Source organism: Polyodon spathula, chromosome 1 (assembly GCF_017654505.1).
Source record: "Polyodon spathula isolate WHYD16114869_AA chromosome 1, ASM1765450v1, whole genome shotgun sequence".
NCBI classification, from domain to species: Eukaryota; Metazoa; Chordata; class Actinopteri; order Acipenseriformes; family Polyodontidae; genus Polyodon; species Polyodon spathula.
The window spans coordinates 11,986,190-11,999,964 of NC_054534.1; the positions used below are offsets into that span (position 1 = coordinate 11,986,190).

Below are 13,775 nucleotides of genomic sequence, written 5' to 3' on the forward strand. Positions count from 1 at the left end.
ACCTTTTTCCATAGACACAATTTATACAGCCTTTATCCATAGACACAATTTATACAGCCTTTATCCATAGACACAGTTTATACAGCCTTTATCCATAGACACCATTTGACTCCTTGTTAAAAAGGTTCCAGAAAGGGACCATTTTATTTTTTCTTGGGTATGTAGTTAGAGCGTTTGCATTGAAGTTAGTTTTATACGTAGTACCACATCCCTCAGATATAAAAGTCTTCACATTACCAAAAATGAACATTTCCCTTGCGGGTATCCATTCATAACACCAGTTTATTTAAAACGTGCTTAGTTTTAACTCCTTGATAGGCGTTTACATTACCTTTCAGGCAAAATTATTGTCTAAAAAAGTCTAGATGTTTGTCTAGTGGATACATTCTGTCTTTAAAATATTAAACTAATGATTTGATGAATGTACACAACTGCAATGAAATTAATGTGATGAGAATGGAACGCCCTTCACTTTTCTCAGTAACTTAGTAATCTATAGTCATATTATTGCAGATTATCAGCCCCTCATTCCTGACTTTAACACTCCCTTCCATTGAGACCTGGGACTCTGAACAGGGACTGTCGTGCCTAATTTTGTGTTTGTTTTCTGATGTAGACGATTATGTGCTGGGGAGCAGCTGATGTACCATGTTTCTAATAGTCTGGACACATGAACACATGCCTGGCCTGATGGCTGACATTTCTCCATGTGCTAAGTTGGTAATGATCTTGTAAAAGACTGACAGCCCAGACACAGTTCTCTGCTTCTGCATATAAAACATCGGCATGCAGTAGACCAACTTTATCCAGGCCAGGATCTTAACAGCTTTACACTGCAAGGGGTCCAACGTTGAAGATGTGTATTTTCAGCAGCCCATCAAACTATCCTGACATCCTCCAAGATACAAACTATGTCCAGAACTCTGGGGACAACAGTCGGTCTGTGCTTACTGTAGGTAAATCCTTCTTACCTAAAAACAACTGAGCAATTCCTTATAAAGTTCCCCATAGTGAAATCATAGCAAAGTGTACTAAAGCACAGTGAAAGCATGGCAAAGCACAGGTACATGTGTAGTAAATAGCATGCAAAATTACATTGGTGAACTTAGGGATAACACCACTTTTTATGGATAACACTGCTATTTACTTACAGAATCAAACCTACAGCCTACAAATGTGTTGCAGATTTCAAAAAAACAAATGCAAAAATTATAGTCGCAAGCTTGTCTGATGTTCACACAAGTTTGTTTCCTGGTTTTACTGTCCAGCAGGGGGCACAGGGGAGAACATTGGAAAACATGAATTTGATAGGGACAGTATGATGAATAATGTATGCAAAAGAACTATATCTGTCTGCACAAATAGGTTTAATTTATTTACCTTGGATATTTAGTTTCCCTCCACAACACTTCTGGTAGTGACTGACAGAAAAAGCTGCTATCTTTTATCCTTTCACAGTCAGTAATTCTGGATAAACTACACAATTCAAACAAGTTATGGGTATTGAAAACTTTAGATTTAGTCCACACACACACACACACACACACACATATATATATATATATATATATATATATATATATATATATATATATATATATATATATATATCAATTAGTAAGAAACAACTACATTGAAGCATTGTTACCATTTTTAGCAAACATCTAAGTAATTTAGAAAATGCCTGAGGAAATACTACTGACATCTGACAAAATTAAAATCACACACACACACACACACACACACACACACACACACACACACACACACACACACACACAAATTGAAAGAATATTCAAATAATTATTTCAATTTGATAGAAATGAAAACGCCATGTTCGTTTGAGCTCTAGATAAAGCAAGTGTTCATCGGTTAGCAGTTCTTGTAGCAGGTAAGTTGGTAACAAAGCAGTGCCTGTGTAGTAGTTTTAGTACAGCAGTGGGAGGAGCCTGGCTCTCAGCACTCGCTGGAGATGGAATTACAGTATCACAGTGTGCGTGCTGTACTCACTTGGCGCTGCCTGTGCTCCCAGACCAGGAGAGCTGACAGATAAAAGTGTAGAGCTTTGCAGTCGGCACAAAAAGAACTTTGACTAATGAAGTTTAGACTGGATAAATAGATATTGGATTTGGCTAAAGGTGTTTTATCCGTGTAACCATCTTTTGAACCCGGTCTGGACGTCGGTGCATCATTTGAGGTAGGAGTTTTCATGTGAAATCAAGTAGGATTGCATTCTTGGTCTGACTAATGCTTAAGTTATAGTCACACATGCATGAATTTAAAGTTTCTTTTCAGTGACCTTCTGGTTGGTCCCTAGCTGTGCTGTCAAACTGACCACTTCACAAATGTTGTTAGTCAAACTTCATTCTCTGCAACTAGGTTTTTTAATGCTTTATTTTCAGGATATTTGCACAGACCCGTGAGTGTCAATATTTCTTGGATTATTTAAATGCCTTTGCCAAGGTTTTTTTTTTTTTTTTTTTTTTTTTTTTTAATGAGCTTCTGAAAGGCTTTCATGCAATACTTTAGCGCAATGGATGACTAAAGCTTGCTGATAAAATACATTGCTTTGAGTGCACTAGCATGTCTTGCAACGATTCCATTAAAAATGGTACTTGTGGATCGTGGGAGTTCTTTTACAGCACTTGTTATCGAGCCAGTAAAACCAATGTACTTTACAAGTGCAGGTAAAGGGGCATTTGATAGCCTCGCGTTGAAGAGGTAAAGATGACACACACCTCCCAAGGGACCGCTAATTGTTCAGTTTGGTTTAGAATTGGCACATTGACTGCAATTGAATAGGCAAGTGGCTTTGAGAGCAAATCTGTCAGAACCATTAATATTACATTGAGTGCAGCGCGGTGTTCAGATCTTACTGAATGGAAATTCGGAGATTTGTATGTAATCCAGCGAGTTGCAAATAAGCAGTTTAAGAACCTTTAGAAGGGAATTCCATTGCAGAGATGAAAAGAATGGGCTGTCATATAGAGTTGTTCACGTTGTAATGAATGGATGGATACAGACTCGTGTTAAGTGTCTCTTGTTTATCATATCACCGGCACCTCTATATGATTTCGAACATGATTTTTAGTTTCAAAATGTATTTAAATTAAATAGAATTTAGAACAGACAAATGTTGTTTTTTTTTCCCCTAATTTTTCTACTTGTTACAGGTCGTTACATTGTGTATTGTTGATTACATTTATTTTCGTTCAATCAAACAGTTCACAGTAACATACTAAAAACATATTACTTCATTATTTAATACTGACCGTCAGCCAACAAGTCAAATCAACAGCATCTTAAATCATTGATACTGAATTGTAACTAACAATCTTCTATTACAGGGCTTCTCAAACTCGGTCCTGGGGACCCCCTGTGGCTGCTGGCTTTCGTTCCAACCGAGCTCTCAATTACTTAACTAGACCCTTAATTGAACTGGTAATTTGCTTAATAGGACCTTTTCACTTGTTTTCAGCTATAGAACAGTTGCGTATTTCAAGGTAGCTTTAACATTTGATAAATAACTTGAACTGCAACTGTTTATGAGCTGAAAACAAGTAAAAATGTCTAATTAAGCAAATTACCAGTTCAATTAAGGGTCTAGTTAAGTAATTGAGAGCTCGGTTGGAACGGAAGCCAGCAGACACATGGGGTCCCCAGGACTGAGTTTGAGAAGCCTTGTTGTATTATGTTTTTATAAAATGATGTCTGAAATATTTTATTTTAGTCACAGTTTAAAATAACGGCTGCAAATTTCTATGAATTGCAATACTTAACAGCTAACCCTACGGTGTTCCACTTGAATTCATTAGGAATTTGTTGCCATTTGAAAAAAAAAATAATAATATTCATTTGGACTAGAAAAAGCATTACAAAATAACAACCAAAACTGAGTTATTGAGATGTTAAGTCTATGACATCCAATGAAACTGTATTGAAATTCATATGAATTTCAGCATGCTAATGTCATTGTTTATACTTTCTTAAGATGCACCATAGAGTGTCACTGAATCTCACAGAGCCATACAATCCTCAAGCCACTTGGCCTGGTAAAGCATAGCACTTGATCCGCTTGCTCGGTGAGCATGGCACACTCAGACCTCTAGGTGGAATATTTACGTCTCTAGCGGGGGATGCTGACAGTCTACCTTTGCATCTTTCTCAGATTACCTGATAGCTCCCCATCACATCTTGACAGGCAGAATTATTATTACATTGACATTGTCTATCTTATGCTGGACTAAACTATTTTCTATGTGCACCATTAACTTAACTGCTGAACTGGACTGTCCATGGCAACCCATCTTCCAGTTCTACACTACCAGGGCATTTCTGTTCATCAAAAGATTGTCCGTATTTTGCAAGGACTGCAAACTCACATGAATTCATTAAAGTGATCTGTTTATCCTAAACTACTAAACTGTGCTTTAAACAGACCTCATAACCTCAGTTGGTTTCCATATGACACAGCAATTTGTTTCCATATAACCTTATTTTAATCAATTTAAAAGAGATGCAGTATTAGAGATTGGCCTCCCAGTAAAGTGTAGGAGAGCTAGGCACGGTGTGCAGCCAACCTTTGTAATTGAGGTTTACCTCATTCTTATACAGTCCATTGTCCCTAGGAGGAAAGCCTGGTTTTACCCTTGCAGCCAGGATCCACAGCTGCTGTAGTGGATATTACTGTATCCTGGATACAACTATATTTTGTTCAGACTGCATCTTTTATTGAAGTGGAACTTCAATGAAAGGGAAATTGAAGGGGAAGCGAATGTGTGTGTGTGTGTGTGTGTGTGTATATATATATATATAATATATATATATATAATCTGATTTTAGCCTTTACTATCCTTCATCAATGATAAAAATGTAACATTTTTAACTCATCAATAATTGATCAGTTATCATAGTTTTCAATAGTATTTCAAACTTTTTAAAAAACAACTGAAAAAATTTTTAATTGGTACTATATTAAAACCAAATAAATCAATTTGTACCTGCCTATTTAAGACAACACGATTGGATAGTTTTGATGCTAAACCGGAATGGCACTATATATATATATATATATATATATATATATATATATATATATATATATATATATATATATATATATATATATATATATATATAAATCTGTTGTAATATATAATATATATAATATATTATATATATATACTATATATATTAAATATATAAAAAAGAACCAAGTTGTCTACCTTTAGTTAAGATATATTGATTAAAAATAGACTAAGGAGCTCTACAAAAATTAATGAAAAATATTTTAGTGCAACTGCATCCAATGTTAAATGTGCCAGATTCAAACTACAGTGCCTATAGAAAGTTTACACCCCCTTTCAAAATGTTCACCTTTTGTTGCCTTATAGCCTGGAATTAAAATGCATTAAAATAGTTTTTTTTTTCATTTATCTACACATCCTACCCCACAACATCCAAGTGAAAAAATGTTCTAGAAATTTGTAGAAAATTAATTAAAAAGAAGAACTGAAATAGCTTGGTTGGATAAGTGTGCCCCCCCCCCCCCCCCCCCCCTTGTAATAGGTTGGATAAATTAGCTCAGGTGTAACCAATCACCTTCAAAATCACACACCAAGCTAAGTGGCCTCCATCTGTGTTAAATTGTAGTGATTCACATGATTTCAGGATAAATTCAGCGTTTTCTGTAGGTTCCCTCTACTGGGTAGTGCATTTCAAAGCAAAGACCATGAGCACCAAGGCACTTTCAAAAGTTGTGAAAGGCACAGATCAGGGGATGGGTATAAAAAAATATCAACGGCCTTGAATATCCCTTGGAGCACAGTCAAGATGATTATTAAGAAGTGGAAGGTGTATGACACCACCAAGACCCTGCCTAGATCAGGCCATCCCTCCAAACTGGATGACCGAGCAAGAAAGAGACAGATCAGAGAGGCTACCAAGAGTCCAATGGCAACTTTGCAAGAGCTACAGGCTTTTATTGCCAAAAGTGGTCAAAGTGTGCATGTGACAACAATATCCCAAGCACTCCACAAATCTGGCCTGTATGGTAGGGTGGCAAGAAGGAAGCCATGAAACTCAAGAATGCCCATCTTGAATCCTGTTTGGAGTATGCAAAAAAAACACTCAGGAGATTCTGTAGCCATGTGGTAAAAAGTTTTGTGGTCTGATGGATCTAAAATGGAACTTTTTGGCATAAATGCAAACCGTTATGTTTGGCGCAAACCCAACATCACCCAAAGAACACCACCCCTACTGTGAAGCATGGTGATGACAGTGTCATGTTATGGAGATGTTTCTCATTGGCAGGTACTGGGGCACTTGTCAGGATAAAAGGGAAAATGAATGGAGAAAGGTACAAAGAAGTCCTTGAGGAAAACATGCTGCCCTCTGCAAGAAAGCTGAAACTGGGACGGAAGTTCATCTTTCAGTATGACAACGACCCAAAGCACACAGCCAAAGCTACACTGGAGTGGATAAGGAACAAAAATGTAAATGTCCGTGAGTGGCCCAGTCAGGACCCCGACCTAAATCCAATCGAAAATTTGTGGCATGACTTGAAGATTGCTGTCCATCAACGCTCCCCAAGGAACTTAACAGCTTGAACAATTTTGTAAAGAAGAACGGTCAAATATTGTCAAATCTAGGTGAGCACAGTTGTTAGAGACCTATCCCAACAGACTCACAGCTGTAATTGCTGCCAAAGGTACTTCACCCAATTATTAACTCAGGGGGGGTGGAGACTTATACAATTATGATCTTTCAGTTTTGTATTTTTAATATATATTTTTTTTCTCAATAAAAACTTTTTTCCCCTTAACAATGTGGAGTATGGTGTGTAGATAAATGCATGAAACTCTGAGGCACTGACACAACAAAATGTAAAAAAAAAAGTTCAAGGGGGTGTAGACTTTCTGTAGGCATTGTATATTCAGACTGAATGTTTTTGCATACTGGATGAGAAACAAATTCATGTTTATATTGCAGTGGTCAGCAGTCACCTGTGTGAGTGGAAACTTTTGTTATGTCAGATTTTTAGTTTGAAACCTGATATTTATGTACTGTAGTATCCTGGGAATATTAAAGGGCAATAATAAAGCTGTTTTTTCTCAAAAGTCTATGGTACCACTGAACACCAAAAACCAAATTATCTGGAAAGTTTCCCAGACGCTCTTTACATGTTACTAGTTAAGTGTTGAAGTTACACAAGGCTAAGTGTAGACAACTGCAACTACTCATAAACCACACTGAAATATTTGTCTCTCTGACCAGAGTCAGACTAGCCTGTCGTTATAGATCACAGAAGGGGAATGTTTCTGCAACAAGTCATACAAATAAGAAAGTTTTTACCAGGGAATTAATTTCCTTTTAAAGCTGTACAAACATGATCATTTCAAGTGTTCTAGTGCAGCATTTCAAGCCAATTATCCCATGAGTTCTCTGTTTTGTGATTAATAATGTTGCAGTTGCCCCGCAAATGTGATTATGTGTGCTTACGCTAAGCCCCCCCCCCCCCCCCCTTTCTAGAGACAACAATTTGAGGAAGAAGCCTATAGGGATTGATGCTGTAGTTCTTCTATCTTGCGAGTCTATTGAGAATGTGTAGTATCTGCTGAATCTATTTTATATTGTACAGTACTGTACAGGAGATACTAGATGATACCTATATGAAGACCGATATAAAATATATGCTTATAGCTTGGCTAGTACTGTTCTTAAACTAATTCATTAAAGCAAACAATAATATTACATCATTTTCTGCCAGTTCTTTGCTGGTCATGAAAAAGAGGGTTTTCTTTTCGTATAACCTACGTATTTAACATGTAAAACATGCACGTACACACAATTCAGAAAAGCAAATTAATGTATGAACAGATACTTCTGTTTAATGTTCTGAGATTCAAGTGAACACTTTAAAACAGAGGTTGTTTCGTTGTGTTACAGCGAATTACTTAAAAAAAAAGTTCCTATCAAAACCCTTTCAAGGGGAGTCCTATCAGTAAAAGGTTATATGTTGTCCTACATATTTTGACTGCTGGTTGACGATGTGTTAGCTTTCATTGTTCTCCGTAGACCTGTGTTCTTCAGGCATGATGCAGTCTTTGCTCCAGCTGTTCTGTTTTGCTGTCTGGTGGATGTGGCTCACCAGAGACTGTATTAATAATGTATTGAACACAAGGGTTTGCAGTGTGGTTATGTGAACATTTGAAAATACCAAAGCAAAAACAAAATACATTCAATGACAATTGAAGACACTGAGGAAACATTTTAGACAAAATGTGGAGTGTTTTATAGTTATATAGCTTAGGGATATCAATTCTGATACTAGCCATGCCAAGCTTATGTTGTCAGGATGCTGATATGAGGGATTTATAAATGATAGATGCAGGCTGCTGCCAGGGATAATGCTTTACTTTGTGTTATACCAGGAGTAATGTTAATGACACAGCTTTGAAATCAGGGGCATAATTCAGGCTAATAATAAATGCCATCAACCACCCCCACAAAACATAATATTGTCCAACTTTTAAAACATCCTGCGTGTGATATAATATGTTCATTTGTATTTTGAAGCGACTGAGGAAAACTCCCTCCAAGGAATTAATATGACAGAATAAATTGTGTTTGGGAAGATTAGAGTGTCTTCTTTGAAGATTAGAATGTTATTAGAGTGTCTTCTCTGCCTAATGTGAGGCAGAATCTGGTCAACGAGAGGCACCAATTGTTTTTGGTGATTTGATTGAGTGCTCGTCTTCAAGTGTAAGACAAATGCATCCCCCCTGTTTACAAAATTATTATTGTTTCTTTCTTAGCAGATGCCCTTATCCAGGGAGATTTACAATTGTTACAAAATATCACAATACAAATTATCACTATGCAAAATATCACATTACAGAATATCACATTACAGAATATCACATTACAAAGTATCATACTATAGATAAGAGCAGTTGTAAAGTACAATCAAATCAGTAGCAAAAGATTAAATTCAAATAAGAGCACAAAATAGAGAACACAGTAAATAATTACATGTAAGAGCGAGTTCGATTAAGAGCAGTTAACTTGTATTAACAATATCTGCTTGTACGAGTAAAGTCCAGTACGAGCACACAGTAAGTACGATGAAGGGATGAGAATGATTTCAAATAAGAGCAATTACAAAAAAACATGGATACGGATACCTATAAGAGTGAAGTCAAATATACAAGATACAGGAAGTAGTTATAATTAAGAGCAGTAGTAGAGTATGGCAAAGTATGGAGCAGTTCAGTGCAAGTACAAGCTGATGCAAGTACTGGAACAATTGGGTGTCATGTAGTCCAGTATAGTTGAGAGTTGAGAGGTTTTGCTGTCTGAACAGGTGTGTCTTGAGGAGGTGCCGGAAGGTGGTCAGGGACTGAGCAGTCCTGATATCCGTGGGTAGGTCCTTCCACCACTGAGGGGCAAGGGTGGAGAAGAAGTGGGCAATGGTAGTGGAGGAGAGGAGGGGGCGAGAGGTTTAAATTGTCTTTTGGAAGATAGAAGGTTATTAGAGAGATTAATGTATTTAATGCCATGCGAATGCAATTCAGCTGTCATATAAATCAGTTAGAGTAGTTCAGAAATATAGACCTTTTTCTGTATAAATTTGATTTGGTTGTCATAAGGGAGTGTTTTTCTGGTGAGGGCTGGAAAAGACTACTGTTTTGCTTGATGACCTTACTTTTTAAAAATCTTGTTTCTATTTTAAACTGTGTGGACAGTCCTTTTCAATCCATGATGTCTGAGGTAAAGTGACTCTGGGTTGAAAGCCTTCAAAATCTCACTTATAAAGATGATGAAAATGTCAGTGGGCTCAGTAAGTAAGAAAGCAGCATAAATGATGTATCTTTATGATATTTGTGTATGATAGTCTTAGATTTCAACTTAAATATAATATGGAATGGTATTTTTGTAACTTATTTGTGTATGTTTTTATTAGTATTAATAATATTGTTTGATTCATTATTGATATACAGTACACCCTTGTTATAATAATATATTGTGGGCTGTTAACTACTGTAGAAACCAAACAGCCAGTAGATGTAAGAGCATTGTGTTGAGACTTACAGGTTTTTAAACATCATCTTGTTTTGTGTTTCCTTTTTCCTGAACCAAGAAATACTAAAAGAAACTAAAATTCAATTACAAACATTTACAAACAGTCTTTTTCTCAGTATCTTCAAAATTCCGGAACTGCAATTAGGGTGAATACATTAGTGTTACTAATTGTGGCTCCTGCAATCTTGACACGATCCATGTGATAATGGTACATTTACTATATTGTACTTGTCTACACAGTTCAGCAGCATTGTCTGGAAAGCGAAATGTTCCATGTGGAGGGCTAACTTTTAACAAACGAGACATAATTTGGTTTCCTGGTATTTCTATGCTGTCTTCTTAGTATCGCTATCTGTGATAATCTAATAATGCACACCCTATGGATTGAGTGGGAAATATATCTATATGTGATATCCATGATGAAATCCTGTTTTAAAATATTTAGATTTTCAATATGTTTGACATATTTAACTATTTTATTCTTAGTATTTAATTAATTGAAATATGCTATTTTGTGGTTCGCATTATACCACATAGTCCTGCTGCATGCATGCATAGTGATGCCAACGCCATTTAGCTATACCCAACCTTATAGATTTTTTTTAATATAAAATAAAATATGTCATATAGATATGTTTTATGAACATCTTAGCTGCAGTTGTAATATATTTGTATATCAGTATCTTTCTGATGAAAATACTGCCCCTTCAAAGTCAGAAACCTCAGAGTTAGACCGGCTGCTACATGTTAAAAAATAGGCCGCAAAATGGGCTTAAATTAAGCCACTGCTGGTACATTGAAGTTGGAAATGCTTTTTGACACCTTGTGGTCTAAATTAGTATGTTGCAATTGAGCTCATAGCCCGCTTTTTTAAAACTCGTTTTGAGGTTTAAACCTCAAAATTAAACTGTTTTAAGTGGTACTGTGCAATTAACCCAGACAGTTCTGTAATATTGCTCCATTCAGATACCTGGCACTGTCCAGATATACTACAGTATTAAGCAGCTCTGACAAGTGGAAGGTTATTTGTTTTATATGTTTTGTTTTTTTTTCTCTCATTGGGGTAGGCGCAGAAAAATTCAAATTGCAATTATTTTGCACTGTGCCCTATGTGAGCTTAAGAGCAATGCAAATTACTCAACACACACAAGTAATGATCCGCAATCATGATAACGAGGGTCTCAATGAGTGCATCGGTCTATTTAGAAGCCACACTTGTTGTCCAGAGGTGACGGATTTATGAGTACAGGATGCAGTAGGTGCTGTAGGACATTTGTGGAGCACTGAAATAAAAACCATAAAAAATATATATATATATATATATATGTCAGAGTAAGGGCAGCAAAAAGTTTTCTGAGAAAGAGTCGTTACGGCTGAGGTCACTCAGCATGAAACAAAGCTGTTTAGAAAAGTCTCAATCAACATCAGTTATGCTAGTATCCTTAGCAAATGATATGCATTTTCCTGCCCTTTTCAGCATGACATCCAGAAATATGCCCAGCTCTCTGGAAAAGGTGGATTGGGCTATCCCTCCAGGCATTCCAACTATGGTCTGAAAGGAACCAGGGGCTGAGTAGTGCAGAGAACACAGCACTGACATGTACAGGGATAGTGGTCCCTAGATTGACGCTGGGGTCTAGCTCATCCCTCAATTCAGCTATGAGGGCAAGGATGACCAGCAGAGTGAAACGATAACGCTTAGCAATGGATTCTCCGGCATCCCAAACAAAGTGACCCTGGGATTGAATATGCTATAAGAATATTCTTCGTCTTGACCTTCTCCTCCAAACGTGTTCCTGTCTCTCTTCAACAAGAGCCAAGTGCCACCGCATGTACCATATGAAATGTACCAAAGCAGCCACCCTGAAGCCAATGACAGGTCTCTGCAGGTGTGTGCTTTTATACAGCTCTTAGTTACTCGCTTCTACAATCATCACATTATAATGTTTGCGCCCGCTTACTATCCAGATCCCACCTAATTCAGTGCTCTTTTTGTCATTTGAATGCATTTCAATATACACTGAACAAAAATATAAACGCAACACGTAAAGTGTTGGTCCCGTGTTTCATGAACTGAAATAAAAGATCCCAGAAATTTTCCATATGCACAAAAACCTTATTTCTCTCAACTTTTGTGCACAAATTTGTTTACATCCCTGTTAGTGAACATTTCTGCTTTGCCAAGATAATCCATCCACCTGACAGGTGTGGCATATCAAGAAGCTGATTAAACAGCATGATCATTACACAGGTGCACCTTGTGCTGGGGACAATAAAAGGCCACTCTAAAATGTGCAGTTTTGTCACACAACATGATGCCACAGGTGTCTCAAGTTTTGAGGGAGTGTGCAGTTGGCATGCTGACTGCAGGAATGTCCACCAGAGCTGTTGCCAGAGAATTGAATGTTCATTTCTCTACCATAAGCCGCCTCCAACGTCGTTTTAGAGAATTTGGCAGTACGTCCAACCGGCTTCACAACCGCAGAGCACGTGTAACCATGCCAGCCCAGGACCTCCACATCCGGCTTCTTCACCTGTGGGATCGTCTGAGACCAGCCACTCGGACAGCTGATGAAACTGTGGGTTTGCACAACCGAAGAATTTCTGCACAAACTGTCAGAAACCGTCTCAGGCAAGCTCATCTGTGTGCTCGTCGTCCTCACCAGGGTCTTGACGTGACTGCAGTTCGGCTTCGTAACCGACTTCAGTGGGCAAATGCTCACCTTCGGTGGCCACTAGCACGCTGGAGGACATTGTGCTCTTCATGGATGAATCCCAGTTTCAACTGTACCAGGCAGATGGCAGACAGCGTGTATGGTGTCGTGTGGGCGAGCAGTTTGCTGATGTCAACGTTGTGAACAGAGTTCAGGCATTGGGGTTATGGTATGGGCAGGGATAAGCTACGGACAACGAACACAGTTGCATTTTATCGATGGCAATTTGAATGCACAGAGATACCGTGATGAGATCCTGAGGCCCATTGTCGTACCATTCATCTGCCGCCATCACCTCATGTTTCCATATCATATCCTCATCACCTCATGAAATCCATATATTAGGGCCTAATGAATTTATTTCGATTGACTGATTTCCGTGTATGAACTGTAATTCAGTAAAATCTTTGCATGTTGCATGTTGCAGTTATATTTTTGTTCAGTGTAATTTTAATGGATTAATGATGACAAAGTGCAAATATGTTAGCAGGGGCAGAACACCAGATGAACGCCATTCTTTACATACACCGCATTATGGGGGTTTTGCACCCGCAAATCAGTTTGCACGTATCCTGGGATCTGTATCATTATGTGTGCAATCCTTTGTGAACATTTTTAGCACTATTTTCCTAACACTTTTCTCAGAGGAAGGGTACCTGACGAATCATTACAAGCTCAAGGTAAATTGAGGTTTTAAGGACAATAATGAGAAAAATGGTTTTCTAATAGCGATAGACCCTCTCAATGAAGACTCTATCGTGTGGTAATTGACCTTGACTTTTGTTCCTACCCATTAAAATGTAATGTATAGTGTGGGCTTAATTACCCCAACCTACTATGTAGTTGCAGTGGTTCTCAATACCAGAAAACCACTGAAGAATTCTAATTGTATTTTAAAATATAGACTAATCAAGCCTTGTTAACCTGTATATGAATTAGCACATTACATTTGAACTACAGAGAATATATTAGTGTGGT

The 13,775-nt window shown here is 37.5% G+C and overlaps 1 protein-coding gene across 1 annotated transcript in view; it reads left to right on the plus strand.

The window, feature by feature from the left end:
- Positions 1–2,005: 2,005 nt before the first annotated feature.
- The window catches only part of LOC121314225 (chondroitin sulfate N-acetylgalactosaminyltransferase 1-like), a 73,462-nt gene continuing 61,692 nt past the window's right edge, over positions 2,006–13,775 (plus strand). The window contains exon 1 of the mRNA XM_041247256.1: positions 2,006–2,197. The gene's annotated coding sequence lies outside the window, so the exon portion shown is untranslated. The remainder of the gene's footprint in view (positions 2,198–13,775) is intronic.